The sequence below is a fragment of the Muntiacus reevesi genome, chromosome 5, assembly GCF_963930625.1.
Source record: "Muntiacus reevesi chromosome 5, mMunRee1.1, whole genome shotgun sequence".
Taxonomy (NCBI): domain Eukaryota; kingdom Metazoa; phylum Chordata; class Mammalia; order Artiodactyla; family Cervidae; genus Muntiacus; species Muntiacus reevesi.
This window is the reverse complement of record NC_089253.1, coordinates 100686542-100709343: the sequence shown is the minus strand read 5'-3', so window position 1 is coordinate 100709343 and position 22802 is coordinate 100686542. Positions and strand designations below refer to the sequence as shown.

Sequence of the window (22802 nt, the reverse complement as noted above, 5' to 3'; positions counted from 1 at the left end):
TTGAACATCTTCACTTTGTGGCAAAATTATTTAGAATTTAAGATTTTAGTAATTTGTATTACATTATATAAATATAGCCTGCATTTTGGTTTGAGGGATTTTAAACTTGACAGACTGTATTATTTTAAGAGAGATTTAAATGCCTCATCTCACAGTAGTATCTATAGATTATACATGAAAACAATGTTTATTTAAAAATAAATCTAGAAAAAAAGCTCTCCGAGGGAGGCGGGCGCGCCGGGGAAGTGGCTGGGTCCCTGGCTGGTGGGATGGCAGATGAAGAAGAGGATCCCACCTTTGAGGAAGAAAGTGAAGAAATTGGAGGAGGTGCAGAAGGTGGACAGGGTAAAAGAAAGAGACTTTTTTCTAAAGAATTACGGTGTATGATGTATGGGTTTGGAGATGACCAGAATCCTTATACTGAGTCAGTGGATATTCTTGAAGACCTTGTCATAGAGTTCATCACTGAAATGACTCATAAGGCAATGTCAATTGGAAGACAAGGTCGGATACAAGTTGAAGATATCGTCTTCTTGATTCGAAAGGACCGAAGAAAGTTTGCTAGGGTTAAAGACTTGCTTACTATGAATGAAGAATTGAAACGCGCTAGAAAAGCATTTGATGAAGCAAACTATGTATCTTGACACCTTTTGTACTTTCTGAAGCTTCATTATCTTCTGGGGAAACCATACTTAATAACTATATTTTCCACAGTAAGGCCCTGCCTAATACCTAACCATGTGAATGAAAAATGGAGAACCACAAAGTTTTCAGGCTTTATTTTCACGTTTTCAATTTTAGAGTGATATATGAGCCTTTAATTGCCTGCCATTATATTACCCTACTTGAATTACATATTAGATTTTAATGACCACATGTAAGTCAAAGTACCTTTGGTTTGCAAACCATTCAGTTTCTTCTGACTCTTGAGCATCTCAATGATGAATTAATACTGGTGTACTTGTGCCATTGTAGGTTGTACTGTAGCTGTTTAATATGTGAAATCTAAATGGCACCTTTGACTTTGATAGCTAAGATGTGTTTCATGTATTTCTAAAGCTTTTAGACCACAGTAGTGTAAGCTATTAAAAGATGGTGAACTGGTTTGTATTTCTTTTAAGGAGGAAATGATATTAGAAAATACAGCCTTTTGTAGGAGTGTTTATTTGTCTTAAGATAATTTGTTTTAATATTCTTCTTTAGATAACAAGAGTGATTTAATTTTTTATTTTTTCAGAAACTAAGAATTTCCTATGAATGGTTCTGTGTTGGAAGACATACTGGATTAAAAATCTTTGGGGTTTATAATATACTGTTTGTCAGGTTTTAAAAGAACTCATTTCCCCAGGTCAGATTAAAACTTCTGAAAGTGCTTTCAGTAGCAGGAATGGCATTCCTGAAAAGTTGATGGCAGATAAGCATTTGGGGTAGTGTTTTATTAACATATTTGTTAGTATTTATTTATTGTGAAAATGTATACTTGACTAAAACCATGTGTGGCTATGGAAACCACTTTTGTAGTTCAGGATATACAAGTTTTGTGTGTATTTAGCTCATTGTATTAGTCTTGCATTGAGCTGAAAGTAAGGATTAAAATTGCATTTAAAGGGAAAAAAAAATCTAAAAAAACCCTATTTTTGGTCTATTGAGGACTCGGTATGAAGAACATACAATGCAAATAAATATAAATGAGAAGAGATATTTCAACAGGAGGCTTCATTGACTTGTTGTTTTATTAATGGTTTTGAACAAAATGCTTGGTTCTTACTTGAATGAGAAAGTGAATGAGACCTAGGTATCTACAAGGATGAAAATTAGATTCTGATTGAAGCTTCTGCTGCCAGACAACACTGTCTCTAGCATGGAAGAGCAGCACTGTCAAGCAGGTGGAATTAAGAATGTACAGAACTGGGTTTCCCACCCTGGAGGAGTGTACATTTGATTGATTATTTACAAGTTGTGTGTTTGATGGTGGTGGGTAGGGGCAGGGGGCATACTTGCCTCTTGATCACAAGCAAGTCTCTAGAATCATTCAGCGGCTTTTCTGGCAGACTTAGCCTGTGTCTCAGGGTCACTGACTTTCTCCTAAAGTCATAATTGGTAGCCCTTAACTTCTCATCACATATGATGCTCCTCTTTTCCTCTCTTCTTCTCAGGTTACTTCTCAATTTCTGTGAAAGATAATGGGATTGTGGCCACTGACTGCCACTTGGGGTGTGTGAGAATGACACATGGGTTGGCATGGCATCCCGTTTTGAGGAGATGGGGTCGGTGGAGGCCACTGGTACTCCTATTTGCACATGCTGCAGGCAGTTGGTGATCGATCAAAAGGAAGGCAGCTGTGATCAGCAATGACAGAGTCTCACTATGGAGACAGTAGAGGATTCCAGAGAAGAAAACTGTCATCTGATGCTGAGTCAGTAGGAATTGAATGTTGTAGGTGGAAAATGCAGAGCAGGAAAAAGAAAAACAAGATGATGCAAGCCTGAACAGGGAGTAATTGGAGTGAGAAGAGTCCTGCTGGTTGTAACAATCTCAGATATTTGCATGTACAGCACGTTGCTGATTGGGAAAGAAGGTCTTTATCCTGAAATGTCTTCATTGGTTAAAGTCAAGGAGATGAGCTCAGCAGGGACACAGTGAACTCTAGTCCTCTCCTCTTCATTGACGGGGTGTCAGGACTGGTCTGCAGAACTCAAAGTTACCTTCTGCAACAGCTTTTCCTGGCTCTCAGCCTACACATGCTCCTCTGTCTCTCAAGTTTCTGCAGTCCATCAGCTTAGCAGGCATTGGTGATTGATGGTGGGAGCAGTCTCAAATTGTTTTGCAAGTTTTTAACTCCATTAGATCAAAGATTATGCTTTATATTTCCCCTGTACCCCCATTTATCTGTCACATAGTTGGTGTGTTGCTGGCTAAAATCTTGTCTTTCTCTGCCCAATGAAGCGGAATGAAAAATGTGGAGACAGAGTTTGGAGGAAATAGAAAGGTGACTTTAATTCTCAGCCTGAAGAGGAGAACACAGTAGGCTCCTTCCTCGAAACTTGTGCCTACCACCCCACCGCCTTTAGGAGTCTCAGTTCAGTTCAGTTCAGTTGCTCAGTTGTGTCTGACACTTTGCAACCCCATGAACCGCAGCATGCCAGGCCTCTCTGTCCATCACCAACTCCCACAGTTTACCCAAACTCATGTCCATTGAGTTGGTGATGCCATCCAGCCATCTCATCCTCTCTTGTCCCCTTCTCCTCCTGCCCTCAATCTTTCCCAGCATCAGGGTCTTTTCCAATGAGTCAGCTCTCGGTACCTGCTCACCAGAATCTTAAAAAGTTTTATACATAGCTGGGTTTGTTACCCAGTCCAAGCTCTCTCTGCTTGCCACATGATGGGCCAATAAATCTGAGAGATGATGGGTTGAGGCAAGAAAGAGCCTTTATTCAGGGAGCCATTTGACTGAGAAGATGGCATGCTAGGACCTCAAAATAACCATCTTACTGGGGTCTGGATGCCAGTTTCCTTTGTAGAGTCAGAGAGAAAGAAGCAACTAAAGTCATAAGGCAGAATAGAGAGGGAGAGACAGTGGGGAAGAAAAGTGAAAGGGTCTTCAGTCTTGCAAAACGTCTCCAAGGAAGTGGCCAGCCTTTGGAAGGGGTGTGGTAATCTCTTCTTTCAGCAGGAAGCTTGCTGGGAGTGAAGGAGGAAACAGAACAGGCTCGTCTTGAAAGCAGGACTCCATCTTGGGCCGGACTGTGGACTTTGAGCTCTTTGCCCAGTATCTATAGAAACAACATAACAACTGCAAAACCAGACCCCTGGAAGGAAGAGCCCCAGGGTTCGTACCTAGACTCTCCATCACCTGAAAGAATACCCTAATTGTCTGTGTAATCAAATAGAATCATAAATTCTATTATGCTTATTGGGGTATGACCACAGGCCTATTGATAATTGTCCACTGTTAACTACCTAGGCCTAAGGCATATGAATCACGGGTTAACTTTGGTTGTATCTTTCTTTTCCTTTGTTCACACTAATTTCAGGGAATTTGGGGAGGTGGGTTTGGGCACGTACACTTAGGGTATATAAGGTTTTCACAAAAACTGGTTGGGGTCCTTGGCTAAGAGGAGACTCTGCCTTGGGCCTGCCAATGTAATAAACTGCACTCCACTGTCTGCATTGTCCTTCTAAGTGAGTTTGTTTCCCAGAACTTGTGGCTGTAACAGGAGAAATATCAATAAGCTTGGATATGCCAATAACACCATACTTATGGCAGAAAGGGAAGAGGAACTAGAGTCTCTTCATGAAGGTGAAAGAGGAGGGTGAAAAAGCTGGCTTAAAACTCACCATTCAAAAGATGAAGATCATGGCATCTAGTCCCATCATTTCATGGCAAATAGATGAGGAAACAATGGAAACAAGGACAGACTTTATTTTCTTGGGCTCCAAAATCACTGCTGATGGTCACAGCAGCCATGAAATTAAAAGATGCTTGCTCCTTAGAAGAAAAGCTATGACAAACCTAGACAGAATATTAAAAAGCAGAGACATTACTTTGCTGACAAAGATCTGTCTAATCAAAGCTATGGCTTTTCCTGTAGTCATTATGGATGTGAGAATTGGACCATAAAGAAGGTGGGGTGCTGAAGAATTGACGCTTTTGAACTGTGGTGTTGGAGAAGACTCTTGAGAATCTCTTGGACTGCAAGGAGATCAAACCAGTCAATCTTAAAGGAAATCAACCCTGAATATTAATTGGAAGGATTGACGCTGAAGCTGAAGCTTTGGCCACCTGATGCAAAGAGCCGACTCACTTGAAAAGGCCCTGATGTTGGGAAAGATTGAAGGCAGGAGGAGAAGGGGATGACAGAGGACGAGATGGTTGGATGACATCACCGACTCATGGCCATGAGTTTGAGCAAGCTCTGGGAGCGGTGAAGGACAGGTAAGCCTGGCATATTGCAATCCCTGGAGGTCACAAAGAGTCGACACAGCAGAGATACTGAACAACAACAATCTTTTCTCCTCTCAAGTGGGCAGGGACAGATTATCTGTCTATGAGCTGAACAAAGGCATTTCAGTTTACAGTCAGACAGAGGGGCAGGGTCCTCTTGAGTCAAGCTATTAAGTATGATTATAATAACAAAAGCAATGAACATCAAGTCAAAGAAACAGTTTCCAACATGGAGTCAGAATTGGCTTCCTCTCTGCAACAGGTTCCATCACATATAATATCCAGATGATCTCAACAGTGCCTTAGTCCCTCAAGGCTATGTCTTTGAAAATGGTTCTTAAGCAGAAGTGCATGGAGTGTACACTCTAAGGACAGGGGCATCAAATAAGAAGCCTGATTACCTGGATCCAACTCTAGGGTCAGCTTGCAGTCACATCCTCAACAAACTTCTCCAACAAATGTGAATCTCCTTTTGTGAGCTTGTGTTACTGAATCTAAGCTCATTCTGCTCACTGCACAGCAGGGCAATAATTGGGAGGTGAGGTTTGTGGCAAGAAAGAGTGACTATTCAGAAAACTGAGCTTCTGAAAAGATGGTGGATAGGTGTCCTAAAGCGGTGGTCCCCACCCTTTTTGACACAAGGAACCAATTTTGTAGAAGGCAATTTATCCACAAACTGATGGTGGGGGGGATGGTTTCAAGATGATTTAAGCACATTACATTTATTGTGCACTTTATTTCTAATCTAATGCTGCCACTGATCTGACAGGAGGTACCAGTCCACTGCCTGGAAGTTGGGGACCCCTGTCCTAGAGTACCATCCATTGGGGTCTGGATGCCAGTATCTTTTACAGAAGAGAGAGGTGGAGGAGGTGAGGCAGTCAAATAAAAAGGCCCTGAGTCTTGCAGAGTATCTCCTGGCTTAGTTAGCATTGGGAATTGGATGTGTTAATTAATTTATTTTTTTTTAACATAGACATAATTTCTTTATATGTTTTTTTCCATATTAATGCATGTTTAGCTTTATTTTTTCCCCAATTATTTTTATTAGTTGGAGGCTCATTACTTTACAATATTGTAGTGGTTTTTGCCATACATTGACATGAATCAGCCATGGATTTACATGTGTTCCCCATCCTGAACCCCCCTCTTACCTCCCTCCCCATCCCGTCCCTCTGGGTCTTCCCAGTGCACCAGCCCTGAGCACTTGTCTCATGCATCCAACCTGGACTGGCAATCTGTTTCACACTTGATAATATACATGTTTTGATGCTGTTCTCAGATCATCCCCCCCTTGCCTTCTCCCATAGAGTCCAAAAGTCTATTCTGTACATCTGTGCCTCTTTTTCTGTCTTGCATGTAGGGTTATTATTACCATCTTTCTAAATTCCATATATATGCATTAGTATACTGTATTGGTGTTTTTCTTTCTGGCTTACTTCACTCTGTATAATGGGCTTCAGTTTCATCCACCTCATTAGAACAGATTCAAATGAATTTTTTTAAATGACTGAGTAATATTCCATTTTGTATATGTACCACAGCTTTCTTATTCATTTGTCTGCTGATGGGCATCTAGGTTGCTTCCATGACCTGGCTATTATAAACAGTGCTGCAGTGAACATTGGGGTGCGCATGTCTCTTTCAGATCTAGTTTCCTTGGTGTGTATGCCCAGGAGTGGGATTGCTGGGTCATATGGCAGTTCTATTTCCGGTTTTTTAAGGAATCTCCACACTGTTCTCCATAGCAGCTGTACTAGTTTGCATTCCCACCAACAGTGTAAGAGGGTTCCCTTTTCTCCACACCCTCTAGAGCATTTATTGCTTGTAGACTTTTGGATAGCAGCCATTCTGACTGGCATGTAATGGTACCTCATTGAGGTTTTGATTTGCATTTCTCTGATAATGAGTGATGTTGAGAATCTTTTCATGTGTTTGTTAGCCATCTGTATGTCTTCTTTGGAGAAGTGTCTCTTTAGTTCTTTGGCCCATTTTTTGATTGGGTCATTTTTTTTTTTTTTTCTGGAATTGAGCTGCAGGAGTTGCTTGTATGTTTTTGAGATTAATCCTTTGTCTGTTTCTTCATTTGCTATTATTTTCTCCCATTCTGAAGGCTGTCTTTTCACCTTGCTTATAGTTTCCTTTGTTGTGCTGGATGTGTTAATTTCTTCTTCTCTGTAGCCATTCACAGGTGGGCAGGGTCAGAATGTCTCCCTGTGACCTGAACGAAGGCATTTTAGTTTAATATTCAGGCAGAGGGTAGGGCTTCCTGAGGCAGGTCGTTATATATGCTTAAAGCTATAGACTCACATGCTAGCAAAGTAATGCTCAAAATTCTCCAAGCGAGGCTTCAACAGGTAAACCAAGAAATTCCAGATGTTCATGCTGGATTTAGAAAAGGCAGAGGAACCAGAGATCAAATTGCCAACATCCATTGGATCATAGAAAAAGCAGGAGAGTTCCAGAAAAGCATCTACTTCTGCTTTATTGACTATACCAAAGCCTTTGTGTGGACCAAAATAAACTGTGGACAATTCTTCAGGAGACAGGAATACCAGACCACCTTACCTGCCTCCTGAGAAATCTGTATGCTAGTCAAGAAGCAACAGTTAGAACTGGACATGGAACAGTGGACTGGTTCCAAATTGGGAAAGGAGTAAGTCAAGGTTGTATATTGTCACCCTGCTTATTTAACTTATATGCAGAATATATCATGTGAAATGCCAGGCTGGATGAAGCACAAGCTGGAATCAAGATTGCAGGAGAAATATCAATAACCTCAGATATGCAGATAACACTACCCTTATGATAGAAAGCAAAGAGGAAGTAAGAGCCTCTTGATGAAAGTGAAAGAGGAGAGTGAAAAAACTGGCTTAAAACTCAACATTCAGAAAATGAAGATCATGGCATCCAGTCCCATCACTGCATGGCAAATAGATGAGGAAACAATGGAAACCATGACAGACTTTATTTTCTTGGGCTTCAAAATCACTGCAGATGGTGACTGCAGCCATGAAATTAAAAGATGCTTGCTCCTTGAAGAAAAGCTATGACCAACCTAGACAGAATATTAAAAAGCAGAGACATTACCTTACTGACAAAGGTTCATCTAGTCAAAAGTATAGTTTTTCCTGTAGTCTTGTATGGATGTGAGAGTTGGACCATAAAGAAGGCTGAGCACTAAAGGATTCATGCTTTTGAACTGTGGTGTTGGAGAAGACTCTTGAGAGTCCCTTGGACTGCAAGGAGATCAAACCAGTCAATCCTAAAGGAAATCAGTCCTGAATATTCATTGGAAGGACTGATGCTGAAGCTCCAGTACTTTGGCCACCTGATGGGAAGACGTGACTCATTAGAAAGGGCCCTGATGTTGGGAAAGATTGAAAGCAGGACGAGAAGGGGACGACAGCGGACGAGATGGTTAGATGGCATCACCAACTCAATGGACATGAGTTTGAGCAAGCTCTGGGAGATGGTGAAGGAAGGGAAGCCTGGCATGTTGCAGTCCATGGGGTCACAAAGAGTCGACATGAGTGAGCGACTGAACAACAACTAAGCTATAGAGAGCATCCTTTCAGTGATTATGGTAACAAAAGCAATGGGAGCAAAGCTTGAAGTGAAAGAAACAGATGTAACTTGGAGTCAGATTCTCTTCTTCCCTGTTACACTTGGAACTAATACAGAAATGTACTACACCCATCCTTTAGGGTTTTTTTTTTGGCTGTCACCTTCACTGTAAGAACTTTATGGTTCTTTAGACAGTTCTAAACTTGGGGAAGAGACTGTCCTTAAGCCTGGACTTGTCCTTGCCTGTCACACCCTGTCCTGTGAATGAGTTACTTGCAAAGGCTCAACTGTTTTCCTAAATTCAGCTTTTTATTGCGGACACTTAAGAGGTATACACTGCAGAGTTGGTACAATCTTGGTCCGTGTTGTTTATAGGCAGCAGGCAGGCTGTGTTTCTTGTTTATTTATTTATTTGGCAAATTCTGTCAAATGTTAAAGAATCAGAAATCAATTTTTAAGGAAGACTTACAGTCCAGTGAGGGAGACAGAACACAAGCAAGTAGCCAACAAGTATATGATTATAAGTTGTGATAAGTGCTAAGAAGGAAACTAACAGAGAGGATATGGTTGGAGGGAGAAGGTGTCCTCTGTTAGCAGGGACCCAAGGGAGAAACACGCCAGCCATGCAGAGAGCCGTGATAAGAACACTGTGGGCTGAGGGAGCAGAATGTAGGAAGGCCAAGAGGCTAAGTAAATTTTCTAAATGAAGAACTGAAAGGTGGCTGGCAGGACTGGAGTCTAGGGCAGAGAGGCAGAAAGAGAATGCCCCAAGTGAGTTGGGAGGGTGGACTAGGGTCAGGCCACAGTGACTGAAAACTGTAGAGTGTGTAGTTCTAAATCATCTTATTGTCTGAGTCCAAGACATTCTCTCTCTCAAAGCCAAATTCGGAACATTGCCTTTGATGCTCACGCTCTCATACTTACTAAAACCTGGGAGATATTCTTCTGTTGTTATTGACTTCAAACTTGCTCTGTTCGCTGCATGAGAGGTCGATGAATCCAAGATACGAAGTGTTGAGGCAAGGACTACGACTTTATTCGGAAAGCCTGCTGATGGAGAAGATGGTAGATTAATGTCTCAAATTAACCATCTTGTGGGTTCTGGATGCTAGGTTTTTTCATAGAGCCAGAGGGAGAAAAGCAATAAGGAAATAAAGTCAACAGGCAGAATAGAGAGGAGAGGCAGTGAGGAAGTAAAGTAAAAAGGGGTGTTCAGTCTTGCGGAACATCTCTGGGAAGGACCAGCCTTTGGAAGGGGTGTGTTAATCTCTTCTTTTTAACAGGTGGGCAGGGTCATATTATCTCCCTGTGAGCTAAACAAAGGCACTTTAGTTTAACAGCCAGGCAGAGGGGCAGGGTTCTCCGAGGCAGGCTATTATATATTATTGTAATAACAAAAGCAATGAAAAGCAAATCAAAGAAATAGCTCTAACATGGAGTCAGAATTGGCTTCTCCTTACAACACTCTCTCACCTCACCTTGACCACCCCATCCCATATCCAACCTGTCAGTACTGTCAGCAGCTGTTTCTATCTGCAAATAGCTTTCCAAATCCATCCACTTCCCTTCACTTCCACTGTCACCACTCTGGATCACACTGCCTCTCTTGCCCGATCCCCTGTAGAAGCTTTCTAGCCCCTCCAGTCCTGGTAAACTGTCTCTGGAGGGTGGGCAGGTAGGGAAGTCCTGGTTTGTAGTATTTGCAGGTATATTTGGTGTAAATATTCACACCATAGCTTTCTTCAGCCTACCAACCTGATGCCACTACGTGTGGCTTTGGGAAAATTATGGACACAGTCAACTTTCTTGAGCCAGAGCAAACCAGCAGCTGCATACCACCATGTAGGCATACCTGCTCCCTTCTTGCAGCATTCCCCTCCGTTGTCCATACAGCAACCAAAGTTCTTTTTTTCTTTTCAACTGAATTATAGTTGATTTACAATGTTGTGTTAGTTTCATGTATATGACATATATACGATATATAAAAATATATATATATAAATTCTTTTTCATTCTTTACCATTATAGGTTATTATAAGAGTCTGTGCCATACAGCAGATCCTTATTGTTTATCTGTTTTATATATAGTAGTGTGTATCTGTCAAACCCAAACTTTAAATTTGTCCTTACACCCTCCCCCCAACTTTCCCCTTTGTTAACCACGTTTGTTCTCTATGTTTGTGAGTCTGTTTTTTTAAATAAATAAGTTCATTTGTAAAATTATTTTTAGATTCCACATATAAGTGAGATCATATGATAGTTGACTTTGACTTACTTCACTTAATATGGTAATCTCTAGGTCTGTCCATGTTGCTGCAAACGGCATTATTTCATTTGATTTATGACTGAGTAATATTCCCTTGTATATATATACCACATCTTTATCTATTCGTCTATCATTGGACATTAGGTTGCTTCCACGTCTTGGCTGTTGTAAATGGTGCTGCTACAAACATTGGAGTAAACGTATCTTTTCAAATTACGATTTTCTCCAGATATGTGCCCAGGAGTGGGGTTGCTAGATCATACTGTAACTCTATTTTTAGTTTTTTAAGGAATATCCATACAGTTCTCCATAGTGACGGTACCAATTTACATGCCCACCAAGAATGTAGGAGGGTTCCCTTTTCTCCACACCCTCTCCAGCATGTTATTTGTAGATTTTTTCATGATTGCCTTTCTGACCATTGTGAGGTAACACCTAATTGTAACCGGAGGATTCTTTTTTTTTTTTTTTTTTTTTTTCGGAGGATTCTTTTTAAAGCACAGATCTGATCATGTCCCTCCCTTCTCAATGCCTTTCCATTGTGTTTTTTAAAAAACTTATTTATTCATGCATAGGCCTTCTCTAGTTGCATGCATGGCTTTCTCTAGTTGCAGCAAGTGGGGGCTGCTCTCTAGTTGCAGTGTGCTGGCTTTTCCTTGTGGTGTCTTTTCTTGTTGAGGAGCACAAATTCTAGGGCACATGGGTTTCAGTAGTTGCAGCGTGGGCTCAGAAGTTATGGTGCATGGTCTTAGTTGCTCTGTGGCATGTGGGATCTTACTTCTCAGACCAGGGGCTGAACTCATGTCCCCTGCACTAGCAGGCATATTTTTAACCACTGGACCACCAAGGAAGTCCCTCCCATTATGTTTTGACTTTATCCCAACTTAGGCAGTTTTCTTGAAAGAGGAGCCCAGACTTGGTCCTGGGTTCATGTCAAGAATTTTGAACCTAATTCTTATAGATGCACAAACACATCTTTGAGCCAGCTAAACTTTTATTTATTTGGCTGCACCAGTTCTTAGTTGCCCCATGTGGGATGTAGTTCCATGACCAGGGATTGAACCCAGGTCCCCTGCACTGGGAGTGCAGAGTCCTAGCCACTGGACCACGATGGAAGTCCCAAGCTAGCTAAACTTTTAAATCATTTTACAAGTATCCCATTGACTCCACCCAACCTGTATGTAAATTTATCTCACTTTCCCAGTCCTGTCACTGCCCAGGGCTGAGAATGTTGTTCATACTTGCAAACACCCTCTGGCCTATGATATATGTTGAATCATTATGAACCTTGTGAGTCTGATACAGTGAAAATTAAACAAAAAGTGCTGACTGGCCTCATGTGTCTCTATTTTGCTAGCATATCTTTCAGTACTCCACATATGGTAGGTGCTCAATAAATGTTATTCCTCTTTTTCCTTCCTAGACACAGTGCTTACTTTCTTGAAGGCCCCAGGCTTAAGCTAATGTACACGTCTGCCCTGGGAAGTGCTGCAGGCAGGAAGCATGCATGATTCAGAGGTGGGGCATGACTCGAGGGGAGGCAGTGGGTGTCCATATAGTGTTTCCCCAGGACAGGCTGAACAGACCAGGGACGGCAGGTGCTACCTTCTCCTCTTGAGTTAGACAAGTAGAATGAATTCAATTGCAGGCTAATTAATAGCTACTAATGTTTTGACCTGTGCATTACAGTTTATACAATACATCCATATAAATTTTCTTAGTTTTTGCAGTAGTCCTATGAGGTCACCCATTTTATAAGAGAGGAAATTGAAACTCATTAAAATGATTTGTGAAGGTCAAATCACTGGTGTTGGAACAGACTCCTGGCTTTCAGACATTCAATATAATGTTCCTTGTACTGTACCATATTTGATTTCGAGAGAGGTTTCTCCTGCCTCTTAGGTTTGCTGTGTTGATAGTACATTGCTGGAAATCTTGAACCAGATCTGCCAAACACATTTGATTTCTCAGAGGGTTTTGTTTCCCTTTGGTTGAGTAGCTTGTAAGAATGCCAAACTTGTGACTGAATTAATTCTCTGTACTCTTGGGGGATTGAGCCTTCCAAGTGAATAGTAGCAACACATTTTTACAGATGGTGCTGGTAAAATAACCTCTTTAGCTCTATGCAACTTTCAGAGAACTCAGAAAAGTCCCAATGTTATGGCAACTAGCAGTTGAATGATACACAACATCCTTTAAGCTAAAAAGTACCTTGTTAGATACACTAGAGCAGGCTTCAGCTGTAATTGCTTAAATTCGTTTCATAATGAGAACATTTTATTACTCCACTGAAATGTGTTCCAAGAAATTCTGTACTTAAAAATTGCTAAGTAAACCAAATCGCTTTGACACAGAATAACTTCCAAAAAGAGAGTGACCATGGTTCAATATACAGACCTAAATAAACTAATCCCTACTCAAAATGAGACCCAGGCTATATTTCATTTTTATTATGTGTGTATTAGTTGTTCAGTCATACCTGACTCTTTGAGACCCAATGGACTATAGCCCTCCTGGCTCCTCTGTCATTGGGATTTTCCTGGCAAGAATAGTAGAGTGGGTAGTCATTCCCTTTGCCAGGGGATCTTCCTGACCTAGGATCTCCTGCATTGCAAGCAGATTCTTTACTGTCTCAGCCACCAGGGAAGCCCATCTATATCATAAACATAAAAATCAATGTAAAATTGGGAATTAAAATTTAAACAGAAGAATATATACATGACTATAAGAAAACAGACACAAATGTTATATGATCTTTGAATTCGAGATAGAAAATTTTAAAATTCTATATATCCAAAAACATAATAAACAAAATTAAGAGGCAAATGATGTACTGGGAAAAATACTTCCCACCTGGGGAATCAAAGTATATTATTCTTAATATAAAAAACAGGCAAAAAATAAAATAGGCAAAAGTTCACAAAGAAAGGAATACAACTAATCAATAAATATGTTCAGAATCATTCAACCTCATGAAAAGTCAAAGAAGTGCACATTAAATCTATAGTGAATACTTTTTTTTACCTGCTCAGACTGGCAAGAAGGCATTTTCAGTCTTATATTTTGTGATAATTTTGTAGAGATAATGTAGTGATGTACATTAAGAGCCTTAAAGTTTCTTATTTCCCTGAAGTTAACAAGAAACTTGCTGGATCTATATGAAGAACATCAACATTTTTTAATGTATTTATTTTTACTGTGGGACATATCATATTTCTGCCTGGAAAGACTTAGCCTTATAAATATATATATCAATTTCCCCCAAAATTTTAAGTTTAATGTAATTCCAGTGAAAAACTATATTAGTATTTTATTTTGGGAGGTCAATGGGAATTGACAAACTGATTTTAATTTTTCTTTCATGTTCTGAGTAAAACATTTTCTTGGGGCACAGAAAATTTTGTTGTGGAAGAATAAATAGGAATATTAGCCAAGAAGATTTTAAATATGAACATTAAATAGGAAAGATGCCTGCAGTGGGATATTAATACGTGTTATGAAACCAATAAATCTAAAAGCAGGATGGTGCAAGAGAAGATAGCCATATAGATCCAACAGAATAGATTGACCACATGCAAACCCTAATATATATGGGAATTTTGCATGTGGTAACAAGGTAGAAAAATATGATTATTCAAAAGCTGTTGTTCAGTCAATTGAGAAACTGTATGGAAAAAAAAGTAACAACAGATTTTTACTTAGTAGCATATAGCAAAATAAATCCCAAATGAAATTAGTTAATAAAGAGAAATGATACTGTAAAAAACTAGAAAATAAAGATATATTAGCATGAATGGTGTTCTTGGTGTCCCCACTGGCATGAGCTTCAGTGTGATGCTCATGGACCAAGGAAGCTGAGGCAGCTGGTGCCAGAGCCAGAAAAGAGAGGAAGAAAATAAAGATGAATACCTATTTCATTTTCTTGGGAAAAAAGCCTTTTTAAGTAAACAAAAACTTTAATGGGAAAGATTGATAAAGCTGATTACACAATAGTTTAAAACTACCACAAGTTAAATTAGTAAGTAAATAACTATTTACTACAGAATAAAAGACAAAGTTAAAATCCTTAAAAAAGAAAAAGCCTAAAAAAAAAAAAAGAAAGAAAAAGCCTAAAGAGCCATGACCATCCTCAGGTTTGGTAACTCACTAGAATGACTACAGAACTCAGGAAAGCACTATATTTAAAATTAAAATTTTATTGTAGTAAAAGAAAAAAAAAAACACACTAAAATCAGCAGAAGGAAGAAACAAGTAAGGGCAGAGTCTGGGAGGGGTCCAAGCATGAGACTTCTGATTTTCCTTCCCCCACTGAGTCATGAATGGCGTTGCTTCCTGCCCACGATGTGTGACAATATACTCAGAGAATACTGCCAATCAGGAAAGCTCACCTGAGCTTTTGGCGTCTGGAGTTTTTAGTGAAGCTTGATCACGTATTGTCCACAGGGCTGACTCTGTTTTCATACACTCCAGGGACTCAGGCTAATGCTTTTAGTCTCTAATCCCTCCAGAGGTCAAAGGTACAGCATGGCTCAAAGCCCCTATCATAAATCACATCATTAGACTGTCCTCCAGGAAAACAAAGACACTTGTTAGTAAGGGCCCTTCCTTACCTTAATTACCTCATTAGAGGCCCCATTTCCAAATACAGGCATACTGAGGGTTAGGGCTTCAACATATGAATTTGAGGAGACATAACTCAGTCTATATAGCTCTGGTTCTAACTGCAATTTTCTAATAAAGACCTAGCTATCTTGGGCTCAGTGGGGCATTACCTTACTTATTTCTCATATAGCCCATTCTACCATGAGGGTCAGAGATTCTCAAAGGTTAGGTGGTGTCCTCAGATCACCTACAAGTAAGTGCTTGGCCAGGATCAAAACTCCAGACTTCATCTAACATCAAAATAGGTTATGGTCCTGAATGCTCCTTTTATGCCATGCATCCTGAGACCACGGATTCCTGTCAGTTGAGGACAGCATGTAGGTAATACAGTTGGAAGCAATCTGCCAACTGTGAAATACTTTATTCAGAAAGCAAGTATTGGCAAAAAGAATCTTTTTAGCAGCCAACCTTCTTCCTGGGGAGAAAGCTCAACTGAGTTTGGTTCTCTAAAGATAGATGAGTTGGCACTTGCAGCTGAGGGCCAATGAAGGGCAGTGTTTCTCTGTGCTGGTAGGAGGCCCCAGCAGGGTGCAAAGCCCAGAAGACAGGGTGAGGTTTCTCTTCTGTTGCACTTCTAATAATTGCTTCCCCAGGATGCTGAAAGCACCCTTTATGACCCAGCATCTTAAGAAGGTAAAGACCTTTAAGAACCTTAACCTGGAAGGCACCACAGTATTTCTGAATTTCAAACCCAATTTGAAGGTTACTGTTTAAAGGAACTTTCTTAAAGAAGGATCTTTTTTAAAAAAGAGATTGTATTTGGAGATATTCAGAATGTAAAAGTATCCTCTAAAGAAAGTTGAAACAGCTATAGTAATTCATTCACTTTAAGTCTATAAATAAATATTCATTTAACAATATAAATAACATGCTCTTTGGCTCTTTGGAGGATGGCAGTGGGGAATACCTAAAAATAATGATTGGCTAAATAACATTGTAAGAAATCTCACTAAGCTGAAAGGTGAAAATTCAAACATATCTCTTTGGAGGCTGGTATTCACATTATAAATGGATCCTTCGTTTTACAGAAGTCTTCAGCCTAGGTCCAGGTTTGATTGCCAGTTATCTTCATCCCAGCAGAGCTCTGAAGATCTGAGAAAGTGGGGGTTTGTGGGCTCTCAGGGAACAAGGGGAAGACTTTCTTGTCTTGGGTTTTGTTTTGTTTTTTTTTAAATTAAGTATACAGCCCGAGTCATATCTGACCTAAGTGACAAATTATATAAAATGTTGGGATTGCATATGCTGTATGTGTGTGTCAGTCACTCAGTCATGTCCAGTATTTGGGACCCCATGGACTGTAGCCTGGCCAGGGTCCTCTGTCTGTGGAATTCTTTAGGCAAGAATACTGGAGTGGGTGGCAATTCCCTTCTCCAGAGGATCTTCCCGACCCAGGGATTGAACTCAGGTCTTACACATTGCAGGCAGATTCTTTACCATCTGAGCCACCAGAGAAGTAGTACAATTATTTGTTCATACAGAGTATGAAGTTAGTTCCTGCTGTGAACATCTTCATGGTCCCTTTATCTTTAGAGCGGAATCATATTTACTATGCACACACTCTTTAAAAGAATCTGTTAAGGAATATGACTGCCAAGCTAATTATTCTTGTAACAAGCAACAAGAAGAAAACCATGAAATGCCTATTCTATCTCTTCCCCCATGATAGTTCCACTCTTCTTTGCTAAAAGTGTCTCCTCTTGTAACCAAAAGTAGGGTCTGGTTGCTCGCCACTCAAAAGTCAATAGAAGGCAAGGCTGATGGAAAGCAAAGTTTGCTTGATTTTGGATGACAAGAGGTTGAGGGGGGATTTCTGTCCAAAGAATGACTCCCCATCACTGATAGTCAGTGGTCAAGAGCTTTTATAGATGAAGGGAGGAGGCTCCCATGCAGAAACAGCACAGTCAGCTCAAGTCATCTTGAAACTGGTCCTGTGGTGGTCTGAGCAGCATCTTCTTGATTGTTTTAGGTACAATGACTCTTCAGTTCTAGGGCCTGTTTGTGCCCATGTCTTTGAAGCCAGTTCTCGGGGTTGTGGCAGTTTAAGTCATGTGCCCCTTGTCTGGTCATCACGTACTTGGTGCAGGGTTCAGTACCTACAAGGCAGCTCACAGGATGTGGCTCAGAATATTATCATAGCCCTTGAGAAGGAACTAAAGGTCCTTGGCTATGTTAACTGACTAATTATCATTGTTTAGTCTTGGTGAACTCTTTTCCTTTGTTTCTGCATTTTCTTGCTTCTCTGATTAAACTTATTCTTTGGCTAAAGTTTTTCCACAGGCAAAAAAGGCAGGCAGAGGACGGGGCTTAGGGAAGGACCATAGGGTCCTGCCTAGTTTCACTCTGGCATTGTCTCCTCTAAGCCAGATGGCTATCAAATGTTTGTTTTCTCAAGTATGCTAAGTTTCATAACATCTGCTCTCCACACAGAACGTGGAAGACTTTTTAAGAAGTCATTTATATTAAACAGAAAAATATGAAGAAAGTTTGGTAACCAGCAGAGTGTGCCAAGGAAGCAGCTGTGAATTCTGTACCCTCAGTATGAAATATTTTGTGTCTGAAAGATAGATCTTTGGCTGGGCAAATAAACACCATTCTAAACAGCAGGCTGTTCTTTCTCAATGCTGCCTGAATATTGGGCTTCCTGTAAACCTGTTGTGTTCTTTGACCCCATGTTCCTTTGAATAGCAAGCTCAGCAATGCTTCTTTATTGGAGTAGGATTGTTAAACAACAAGCTATACATATAGTTGTCTCTTGAACAACTCAAGGCTTGGGACACTGACCCTCCTGGGTGCTGAAAATCCAACATAGAGTTGGCCCTCCTCATCAGTGCTTCCCCTGTATCCTTGTTTCCCCTTGTCTGTGGTTCTACACTGGCGGATTCAACCAACCACTGGTTGTGTAGTACTGTAGTATGGATTATTGAAAAAAAAAATTCTGCATACAATTGGATCTGGGCGCTTCAAACCTGTGTTCTTAAAGGGTCAATGGTGTTTAATGTATACAACTTAATGAGTTTAGAGATAACTGTGAGACCATCACTACAATATATGCCATAACATATCGGTCTCCTCCCCAGAGTTTCCTCCCACCTTTATTTATGTATTTATGTAATATGTTTGTTTGTTTGTGATAAGATCACTTAACAGGAAATCTACCCTTTTAGCAAGTTTTTAAGTACATCATGCAATGTTATTTCTCTACTGTACAGCATACCTGCTGTATAGCAACTCTCTAGCCCAAGGGCAGGAGGGGTGGGGTGAGCTTAGGGGTGACTCAACAGCTGTGGGCGAGACGTTCCACATCTTACCTTGAGAATTGTGATAAATGTTAAAAATAAGGTGCACTGGAGTGGACTTGTGAAGAGTAGCTATTTAAATATAGGATTTGTCTTACAAAGCAGCAGCTGACAGCTTTAGCTACAGCACCTTCCTGAAAAGTCTCTGCTAAGACAGGAAACTCTACATTTGTGATGGCGAGGTCAGTTTATGGGCGTGATGGTTGTAAAACAAAGACATCTGTGGAGGAATGGAGGATATTGCTGACACGCCATAAAACATGTTATTCATGTTCACTTAAAGACTAAATCTGCTCAGGGCTTTGCTGGTGGTCCACTGGTTAGGAATGCACCTACCAATGCAGGGAACACAGGTTCGATCCCTGGTCTGGGAAAATCTCACATACCTCAAGGCAACTAAACTCATGAGCCACAACTGCTGAAGCCATGGGCCCTAGAGCACGTGCTCCACAAGAGAAGCCATTGCAATGAGAAGCCCATGCATCATAACTAGAGAGTAGACCCTATTCTCCACAACTAGAGAAAGCCTAGGCACAACAATGAAAACCCAGTGCAGCCACACACACACACACACACACACAAATACCCCTCCAAAATAAAATACTAAAACCAAAAAACAAACAACTAAACCTGCTAAATCAATTTCCTCCTTCCCTGCCTTCCAAATATGTGCAGTATGCCCAAGTGCCAGCACAGTGCCAGGGGCTGATGGTAAAAGATGAATGAGGCTTGTAGTCTTTTTCCCCACAGGTGGTGGAGGTGGTAGCTCAGCCCACGCCCAGTCCTGGGTCTTAGCTTTTTGAGGGTCGTTTCCTCCATCTGCTCTGTTTTATAAGAGCCACAGAGAGCGATTGGAATCTAACACAGGACAGGGGCCTGTGTTAGAAACAGGGGCCCTCCCAGTTTCTCTCTTCACAAGTGAATCCACACACTTGAAACTGGAATATTTTAAATTTATTTAGCACCTAATTAATGACAAGTGAACTCTGAGTGCGTTTTCTTCTGTTTTGATCTGGAGTACATTTCTTAGCATGGCAAATGTGAACAGGTCATTTGGAGCAATGAGAGAATATAGGAAAAGGGGAGAGACCATTCTTCCTTTCTGAAAAATAGACATATTTAAAGTAGAAACAGATAGTTTTGTAATATTATTTTAAAAATGCTTTAATATGGAAAATTTTAAACATGCTTTAGAGAGAATAGCATAATAAACCCCCATGTGCCCTTCATCAACTTCAGCAATTATCAACTAATGGCCTAATCTAGTTTCAAACACAGCCTCTCTCCTGTATTATTTTGAAGGATATTTGATATGCTATTTCATCTGTAAACATTTCAACATGTAGTTCTAATAGATAAGGACTCCATTAAAAAAGTAGCCACAGGACAATTCACCTAAATTAGCAATATTTCTTTAATATCATACATTATCTAGTCAGTATTTAAATTTCTAATTGTCTCATAAATGCATATGTGCATTTTTTATAGTTTGTTTTAATTAGAATTCAAATCATCTCCATGTATTCCAATTGGTTACTTTGTCTCAAGTCTCTTTTATTCCTTAGATTTCCCCCCCATTCCATATCCTTTTGTCTTTTATTACTCTTGCAGTCTGTTGAAAAACTTTGTCCAGTAGATTTTGCTGATTGGATCCCTGGATGCTATATAACAGAATCCTCCATTCTTTGTTTCCTGTAAATTAATAAATTAATAGTTGGATCTAGAGACTTGATCAGATTCAGGTTTCATTTTCTCTCAAAATGACGTTGTAATTAGACTAATCACTCTTTTTATCCCCTATGACTTTATTTTTTAATACTTGTATTAATTTCTGCTGTAAAGCAAAGTGATTCAGTTACACATATATGTGCATTCTTTCTTTTTTTTGCATTCTTTCTTAAATATTCTTTTCCATTATGATTTTTCATAGGATATTGAATATAGTTCCCTGTGCTATAGAGTAGGACCTTGTTGTTTATCCTTTCTGTATATAATAGTTTATATTTGCTAACACCAACCTCCCACTCCTGCTTTGCTCAACCCCCTTCTCTTTGGCAACCACAAGTCCGTTTTCTATATCTGTAAGTCTCTTTCTGTTTCATAGATAAGTTTATTCGTATCATATTTTAGACTCCACTTAAAAGTGATTGTTGTTGTTATTCAGTCACTGTGTCCTGTCCTACTCTTTGTGACCCCATGGACTGCAGCACACCAGGCTCCCCTGTCTGTCACTGACTTATAAGTGATCATATATTTGTCTTTCTTTTCCTGACTTCACTTCACTTAGTATAATGACCTCTAGTTGTAGCCATGTTTCTTCAAATGGCATTATTTTGTTCATTTTTAATGGCTGAGTAGTATTCCATCGTGTCTCTGTACCACATCTTTATCCACTCATCTGTCAGGGAGCATTTAGATTGTTTCCATGACTTGGCTATTGTGAATAGTACTGCTATGAATATAGGGGTGTGTGTCTCTTTTTGAATTAGTTTTGTCTGGGTATATGCCCAGGAGGGGGATTGCTGGATGATATGATAATTCTATTTTTAGTTTTCTGAGGAACCTCCATACTGTTTTCCATAGTTGCTGCACCAACTTACATTCCCACCAACAGTGTAGGAAGGTTCCATTTTCTCCACACCCTCTCCAGCATTTGTTATTTATACACTTTTTAATGATGGTCAATCTGACCAGTGCGAGGTGGTACCATTTTGTAGTTTTGATGTACATTTCTCTAATAGTTAGCTACGTTGACCATCTATCTGTATGTCTTCTTTGGAGAAATGTCTGTTTAGATCTTTTGCTTATTTCTTTGATTGGGTTTTCTTTTTATTGTTGAATTGTATAAGTTGTGTATTTTGAAAATTAAGCCCTTGTTTGTTGCATTGTTTGAAAATATATTCTCCCATTCTGTAGGTTGTCTTTTTGTTTTGTTTATGGTTTCCTTTGCTATGCAAAAGTTTCTAACTTTGATTAGATCCCATTTTTTAATTTTTGTTTTTATTTCTGTTGCTCTAGGAGACTGGCCTAAGAAAACATTGGTACAATTAATGTTTTGTTATGATCTTTTTAGGAGTTTTATGGTGTCATGTCTTATGTTTAAGTCTTTAAGCCATTTTGAGTTTATTTTTGTGCATGGTGTGAGGATGTGTTCTAATTTTGTTGATTTAAATGTGGCTGTCTGACTTTCACAAAACCACTCACTAAAGAGACTTTCTTTTTCCTATTGTGTATACTTACCTCCTTTGCCAAAGATTAATTGGCTGTAGGTTGTTGTTCAGTTCCCCAGTTGTCTGACATTCAACTCTTTGCAACCCCATGGACTGCAGCATGCCAGTCTTCCCTTTCCCTCACCGTCTCCCAAAGTTTGCCCAAGTTCATGTCCATTGTATCGGTAATGCCATCCAGCCATCTTATCCTCTGACACCCTCTTCTCCTTCAGCCCTCAATCCTTCCCAGCATCAGGGACTTTTCCAGTGAGTCAGCTGTTTGCATCAGGTGATCAAAGTACTGGAGCTTCAGCTTCAGCATCAGTCCTTCCAGTGAGAATTCAGGGTTGATTTCCTTTAAGACTGACTGATTTGAACTCCTTGTTGTCCAGGGGACTCTCAGGAGTCTTCTCCAGCACCACAGTTTGAAGGCATCAATTCTTTGGTGCTCTGCCTTCCTCACGGTCCAGCTCTGCCTTCCTTCACAACCATATGTGAAAGCTGGGAAGACCGTAGCCTTGGACTATGTGGACCTTTGTAGGCAGAATGATGTCTCTGCTTTTTAATACACTGTCTAGATTTGTCATAGCTTTCCTGCCAAGAAGCAGTTGTCTTTTAATTTCATGGCTGGAGTCACCATCCGCAGTGGTTTTGGAGCCAAAGAAGAGGAAATCTGTCACTGCTTCCACATTTTGCCCTTCTATTTGCCATCAAGTAATGGGGCCGGATGCCATGATCTTAGGTTTTTAATATTTAGCTTTTCAGTTCAGTTCAGTTCAGTCGCTCAGTTGTGTCCAACTCTTTGCGACCCCATGAGCTGCAGACGCCAGGCCTCCCTGTCCAACACCAACTCCCGG

General features: G+C 40.2%; 1 protein-coding gene and 1 pseudogene across 7 annotated transcripts in view; both read left to right on the top strand.

Moving 5' to 3' along the window:
- AADACL3 (arylacetamide deacetylase like 3) overlaps positions 1-22802 on the top strand; it is a 109354-nt gene that overhangs the window by 26275 nt on the left and 60277 nt on the right. The gene's annotated exons all lie outside the window — the stretch shown is intronic.
- Positions 217-1605, top strand: LOC136169133 (transcription initiation factor TFIID subunit 13 pseudogene; annotated as a pseudogene).